The sequence below is a fragment of the Physeter macrocephalus genome, chromosome 21 (genome assembly GCF_002837175.3).
Source record: "Physeter macrocephalus isolate SW-GA chromosome 21, ASM283717v5, whole genome shotgun sequence".
In the NCBI taxonomy this organism is placed as follows: domain Eukaryota; kingdom Metazoa; phylum Chordata; class Mammalia; order Artiodactyla; family Physeteridae; genus Physeter; species Physeter macrocephalus.
This window is the reverse complement of record NC_041234.1, coordinates 11886805-11894618: the sequence shown is the minus strand read 5'-3', so window position 1 is coordinate 11894618 and position 7814 is coordinate 11886805. Positions and strand designations below refer to the sequence as shown.

The window sequence follows — 7814 nt, the reverse complement described above, 5'->3', positions numbered from 1 at the left end:
AGGTTCTGCACCTGGGCAGATGCGGAATCCATGGATACAGAGGGCTGACTATGGAACTCGAGCATCCAGGGATTTGGTATCCGTAGTGGGTCCTGGAACCAGTACCCTGCGGACTAACAGATAACTGTAGTCACATTCCTGATCAATTATGTCCCTAATGATTTATTTTGTTTAGCATTTCCAATGGCTGCAAATTACCTCTTAGTCTAGAATATATATCTGTATTACAAAAAGACAGTACTTGACTCTGATGATGTAATCTCTTTCTGAAGTGTTTTATAAGATTAATAGAAGAGAATACTGAGCCATATGTGGGCTATATTGATAAGTTTCACGTGCAAATGAAATAATGTTAAGGCAAAAAATTAAAAAGCTGGACACACAGAGTGGCTATCATCAAAAAGTCTACAACTAGCGCTCGCTTCAGCAGCACATATACTAAAATTGGAATGATACAGAGAAGATTAGCATGGCCCCTGTGCAAGGATGACACACAAATTCGTGAAGCATTCTGTATTTTTAGACCTAAATTTAAGACGGGACACTATAAACCCCTTAGAGGAAAACAAAGGAAGAACACTCTTTGACATAAATCACAGCAAGATCTTTTTTGACCCACCTTCTAGAGTAATGGAAATAAAAACAAAAATAAACAAATGGGAGCTAATGGAACTTAAAAGCTTTTGCACAGCAAAGGAAACCATAAACAAGACGAAAATTCAACCCTCAGAATGGGAGAAAACATTTGCAAACGAATCAAGGGACAAAGGATTAATCTCCAAAATATACAAACAGCTCATGCAGCACAATATCAAAAAAACCAAACAACCCAATCAAACAATGGGCGGAAGACCTAAATAGACATTTCTCCAAAGAAGACATACAGATGGCCAAGAAGCACATGAAAAGCTGCTCAACATCACTAATTATTAGAGAAATGCAAATCAAAACTACAGTGAGGTGTCACCGCATACCTGTCAGAATGGCCATCATCACAAAATCTACAAACAATAAATGCTGGAGAGGGTGTGGAGAAAAGGGAACCCTCTTGCACTGTTGGTGGGAATGTAAATTGATAGAGCCACTATGGAGAACAGTATGGAGGTTCCTTAAAAAAGTAAAAATAGAGCTACCATATGACCCATCAATCCCACTACTGGGCATACACCCAGAGAAAACCATAATTCAAAAAGACACATGCACCCCAATGTTCACTACAGCACTATTTACAATAGCCAGGCCATGGAAGCAACCTAAACGTCCATCAACAGAGAAATGGATAAAGAATATGTGGTACATGTGTACAATGGAATATTGCTCAGCCAGAAAAAAGAACAGCAACATGGATGGACCTAGAGATTATCATACTAAGTGATGTTAAGTCAGACAAAGACAATTATTATATGATATCACTTATATATGGACTCTAAAAAATAATGCATATGAATCAATATACAAAAGAGAAACAGACTGACACACATAGAAAAAAAACTTATGGTTACCAAAGGGGAAAGGAGGGGGGAGGAGGATAAATTAGAAGTAGGGGATTAACAGGTACACACTACTATATATAAAACAGATAACAAGGATTTACTGCATAATATTTTTAATATCTTTTAATAAACTATAATGGAAAATAATCTGAAAAAATATATATAATTGAAAATAATCTAAAAAATATATATATAACTGAATCACTTTGCTGTACACCTAAAACTAACACAATATTATAAATCAACTATATTTCAATTAAACAAAAGCTGGACACAAAATGAAATGTGTACATTAATAACAATTATGTAAAAGTACTGTACCTATTAGTGAAAAACATAAATGAACTCAGAGGGTAAAAATAAACACTAAGGGAACTCTAGATTCATATGACTATCTAAAAAACTGTGAGTGAGAGTTTGATTATTATAGAAGAAGGGACAAAGCCATTTTGGGCAGAAGGAAAATGATAAGAAAGTGAGGGTAGAAAGAAGAAAACAAAAAACATGTAAAATTTCAAATAAACAACCTAAACTTCCATCTAAAGGAATTAGAAAAAGAATAAAGAAAGCCCGAATTCAGCAGAAGGAAGGAAATAATAAAGGTCATAGAGGAAAGAAAGAAAATAGAGACAAAAAAAAGAAAAAGAAATCAATGAAACCAAGAGCTGGTTCTTTGAAAAGATAAGCAAAATTGACAAACCTTTAGCCAGACTCATCAAGAAGAAAGTTTATCTTATTATAAACAAAATAAGAAATGAAAGAGGAACAATAACAACTGATACCACAGAGATACAATTAATCAACTATGAACAGTTATATGCCAACGAAATGGATAACCTAGAAGAAAGGGACAAATTTCTAGAAAAATACAACCTTCCAAGACTGAATCAGGAAGAAATACACAATCTGAACAGACTGATCACTAGTAGTGAAATTGAATTTGTAATTAAAAAAAAACTCCCAGCAAACAAAAGTCCAGGAATGTATGGCTTCAGAGGGGAATTCTACCAAACATATAAAGAATAGCTAATACCTATCCTTCTCAAACTATTCCAAAAAACTGAAGAGGATGAAATACTCCAATATTCATTCTACAAGGCCACCATTACTCTGATATCAAACCCAGACAGATACTACAAAAAATTAAAATTATAAGCCAACATCTTTGATGAATGTGGATGTAAAAATCCTCAACAAAATATCAGCAAACAGATTCCAAGAATACATAAAAAGGATCACACACCATGATCAAGTGGGATTTATTCCAGGGATACAAGGATGGTTCAACATTCATAAATCAATCAATGTGATACACCACATTAACAGAAGGGATAAAAATCACATGATCATCTCAATGGATGCAGAAAAAGCATGTGACAAAATCCAACTTACATTCATGATAAAAACTCTCATCAAGGTGAGTATAGAAGGAACATATCTCAAGATAAAGACCATTTTTGACAAACCCACAGCTAACATCATACTCAACAGTGAAAAGGTGAAAGCTTTTCCTCTAAAATCAGGAACAAGACAGGGATGCCTACTCTCGCCACTTCTATTTAACATATTACTGGAAGTCCTAGCTAAAGCAATCAAACAAGAAAAAGAAATAAAAGGTATCCAAAATGGAAGGGAAGAAGTAAAACTATCGCTATTGGCAGATGACATGATACTATAGAAAGAAAACCTTAAAGTCTCCACCAAAAAACTATTAGAATAAATGAATTCAGAAAAGTTGCAGTATACAAGATTAATATACACAAATCTGCTGCTTTTCCATACACTAATAATGAACTATCAGAAAGAGAAATTAAGGAAATAATTCCATTTACAATCACATCAAAAGGAATAAAATACCTAGGAATAAACTTAAATAAGGAGGTGAAAGACCTATACTCTGAAAACTATAAAACTATTAATGAAAGAATTTTTGAAAATGATACAAAAAAACGGGAAGATATCCCATGTTCTTGGATTGGAAGAATATTGTTAAAATGTCCACACTATCCAAAGCAATCTACAGATTTAATGCAATCCCTATCAAAATACGCATGACATTTTTCACAGAACTAGAACAAATAATCCTAAAATTTATATGGAACTATGAAAGACCCCAAACTGCCAAAACAATCTTAAGAAAAAAGAACAAAGCCAGAGGTATCGTGCTTCCTGACTTCAGGTTATACTACAAAGCCACAGTAATCAAAACATCATGATACTGGAACAAAAATAGACACACAGATCAATGGAACAGGATAGAGAGCCCAGAAATAAGCCCACCTGTTTATGATCAATTAATCTTCAACAAAGGAGGCAAGAATATACAATGGAGAAAAGACAGTCTCTTCAATAAGTGGTGCTGGAAAAACTGGACAGGTACAAGTAAAAGAATGAGATTAGAACATTTCCTCATGCCATAAACAAAAACTCAAAATGGATTAAGGACCTAAATGTAAGACCTGAAACCATAAAACTCCTAGAAGAGAACATAGGCAGAACACTCTTTCACATAAATCGTAGCAATACTTTTTTTTGATCTGTCTTCTAAGGCAAAGGAAATGAAAGCAAAAATAAACAAATAGGATCTAATTAAACTTAAAAACAAATGTTGGTGAGGATGTGGAGAAAAGTGAACTCTAGCACACTATTGGAGGGAATGTAAACTTTTTTTTACCCACCTCCTAGAGTAATGGAAATAAAAACAAAAATAAACAAATGGGACCTAATAAAACTTCAAAGCTTTTGCACAGCAAAGGAAAGTGTAAACAAGATGAAAAGGCAACCTTCAGAATGGGAGAAAATATTTGCAAATGAATCATCAGACAAAGGATTAATCTCCAAAATATACAAGCAGCTCATGCAGCTCAATATCAAAAAAAACAAACAACCCAATCCAAAAATGGGCAGACACACCGGTCAGAATGGCCATCATCAAAAAAATCTAGAAACAATAAATGCTGGAGAGGGTGTGGAGAAAAGGGAGCCCTATTGCACTGTTGGTGGGAATGTAAATTGATACAGCCACTATGGAAAACAGTATGGAGATTCCTCAAAAAAACTAAAAATAGAACTACCATATGATCCAGCAATTCCAAGGCTGGGTATACATCCAAATAAAACAAGAACACTAATTCAAAAAGATACATGCACCTCAATGTTCATAGCAACATTATTTACAATAGCCAATTATGGAAGCAATCCAAGTGCCCATCAACAGTCTCCCATTGAGGTGTAGCATGAGGGCTGGGTGGACGTGTATGTTCAGTTTCTCACTGGACCCCACTGACACCACCCTGACAAAAGTGGGGCACTGACTCACACTGCCTCACGAGAGATGGGTGTAGTATAAGTTCAGCTTCACAGACCTACTAGAAAATGGACTTGAGGATATGGGGAGGGGGAAGGGTAAGCTGTGACAAAGTGAGAGAGTGGCATGGACATATATACACTACCAAACGTAAAATAGACAGCTAGTGGGAAGCAGCCGCATAGCACAGGGAGATCAGCTCGGTGCTTTGTGACCACCTAGAGGGGTGCGATAGGGAGGGTGGGAGAGAGGGAGACGCAAGAGGCAAGACATATGGGAACATATGTATATGTATAACTGATTCACTTTGTTATAAAGCAGAAACTAACACACCATTGTAAAGCAATTATACTCCAATAAGGATGTTAAAAAAAAAACAAACTCTAATGACTCCTTCCTGGCTAAAGTTGGGCCACTGAGACTTCGAAGTTGTTGTCTTATCCTAGGCTATTCTGATTCTAATTGCATTACCTTATTAGATGTCAATTTCCTAAGCAGAGAAAACCAAGAGAGATACGATTTCCAATTAGGAAATGAAAAAACTAAACGAAGTAAATTTACTTTCAGCTTTCAAGAAACATTTTACCTAACAAATCTTTATTAATTATCCACTATACACAATGCAGTTTTCATTAACTGGTTTTACTCAATTTATGAGTTTATTTTTCATCACATACAAGGAAGATGAAATTAATTTCCTAACGTCACATGGGTGCACCTCATGTGTTAGAATAAAAATTGATTAACAGAATAATATAACATGAATAATAAAACATGAGTAAAAAGATATTTTATCATTTCAAATGTATTGACTTGCCAAATATATGATATGGATTAGTTATTGCATGTTTCAAGTTTTCTGCCTACTCTTATTCATTGAACTTACTAAATAGATATTTTTGAAATGAATAAACTACGTACTTATAAGAACTGAATTTTTTTGGTTATATTGTATACCTTTGAGCCTAAGTCTTTTTATTTATTTATTTTCTGACTTAGAGGAGAAATAATATACCTCCAACCTTAGAAAAGATGATCTTCCTTTTATATACTTCCCAATCCTAAGCAATCTGCTTTTGTAGCAGAACTGGCTAGTACAAAAGATATTTGAACAACTCCTCCTATCTTATTCTAGGTTCATAGCTTTTTGGATGGGACTGATGTGAGTGCAGATTTCCCCAGCCCTGACATATGAGACGTTTTCCTATTGCTAAACTTTAGTCAAAAGGTACCAGTGATTTGTGGGGCTAACTGACCTACATATCTAACATTGATTTAATTAAATTCAATCCTGCTAATGACCCTGTTATGTGAATCAACCCTAGAAAAATAATTGTACGGGATCACCACATTTAATTTTCTCTACTCTTCTCCTGCTTTCTATTCCTTTCCAGCACGCCTTCCTCACCCCAAGGGACCACTGTTCTCTCAATGTTTTATGACAGTATAATGGAAAAAGCACTGGCCGGGAGTCAGAAGTCTTAGGGATTAGTTCTGGACTTGTGCTTAACTAGGTGTGTGAGTCTTAACTGAGCCTCAATTTTATCATCTGTAAAATGCACTGTTTGGACTAGATGATGTTTCATTTTCCTTCTAATCTTAAATGTCCTTCTAATATTAAGTTTCTAGAACTGTAATTTATTTAAAATGGACAAAACTAAATCATACTAAGTTTTTACTATTTTAATGTACCCCTCTTTCTAAAATAATCTGCATTAAAATAGGCTTGGAAAAGGCCATGTTTATAATAAAGAAACAAACATTTCATCACAGAATTTTAGGCAATGCTATTTAGGATGATATTTTGGGGTTACAGGAGCTCTCATACCTCATGTAGACTGTGTCCATCATCTACATGAAAGGACAAGATTATTCAGGCCAAATGTTAGAGACACATGGGTTAGAAACACATGGGAGCCTTGCCAATATAGAGTGGTGTTGTACCTGTTTGTGTTGATTTGAGAAAAATGGGACTCATCCCACCTTCCATCAGCCACATGCCCATTCTCCTCTCTGTCACATCCAATCTTCCAAGCATGAGCAGGGTCTACACATGAGCCCTTAACCACTTTATTCCCTATGGAGAAACCAGATAATTCATTTTTTAACACTTTGCCTTAGAATCCTCCACTAAGTCCCAATAATGGAATCGTGGACCCTTCCATCTTTGACAAAAAAATCAATGTGGGAAAAGAGGCCAAAGACTGTATTTTCCAATGATATAAAGCTTATTTTCCACAATACTCATCCTGCACTGATAATAAAATAGATTTAAGAACAGGGAAACCCAAATAAATGTGCCTGTGAAGAAATTCTATAAAAAAATTAGGACAGTTGTGACAGACTTTGTAGAGAATTTTATAACTAATGTACATGATTCTAAGTATTATTATTGGAGGAGAAGTGAGTATATCAAAATTCATTTAATTCACATTTTATTATGCATTCTTGGATATAGATAAATTTTAAGTAGAAATTAATTCAAAATCAAGTTTTCTAACAAATTTATCTGTTATCTACGACTGACCTTATTTAATCTGGGAGCTATCACAGCGACTGACCTTATTTAAACTGGGAGTCACTGCTTAAATTCATACCTTTTAAATGTAAATATAAAATGCTAATCACAACATATAAGCAATTACTACTGTCTGCTGCAGTTACTTTTTTTTAAAGTGCACTTCATTTTGCAGATGGTGAGAGTTCTACTAACACATCTATTGTTAGCATGAAAGTCAAGCGATCATCTGTGTAGGTGGTTGTGTGGGAGCAATGCTAAGATTTACAAGGATTTTCTCCCACACTGGCAATCTGCACTGAACAGAGAGCCATATGAAACAATCTTCTGTTCTCTGGCATTGTTAATCATTCACTTAATTTGTAATAATATAAAAATTCTCAATTAAGGGTTGCCATTTTTCCACTCAGATATTTTCTTCAGTTTTTAAAAGTATATTTTCTTTTTGTAATTTTTTTTTTTTTTTTTTTTTTTTTTTTTTTGCGGTACGCGGGCC

At 34.6% G+C, this 7814-nt stretch overlaps 1 non-coding gene across 1 annotated transcript; it reads left to right on the top strand.

Annotated features, from left to right (window-relative positions):
• The first annotated feature begins 414 nt into the window (after positions 1–414).
• On the top strand, positions 415–521 carry LOC112062017 (U6 spliceosomal RNA). Its single transcript, XR_002890492.1, has one exon. It is a non-coding gene; the product is annotated as a U6 spliceosomal RNA (small nuclear RNA).
• The last annotated feature ends 7293 nt before the right edge of the window (positions 522–7814 follow it).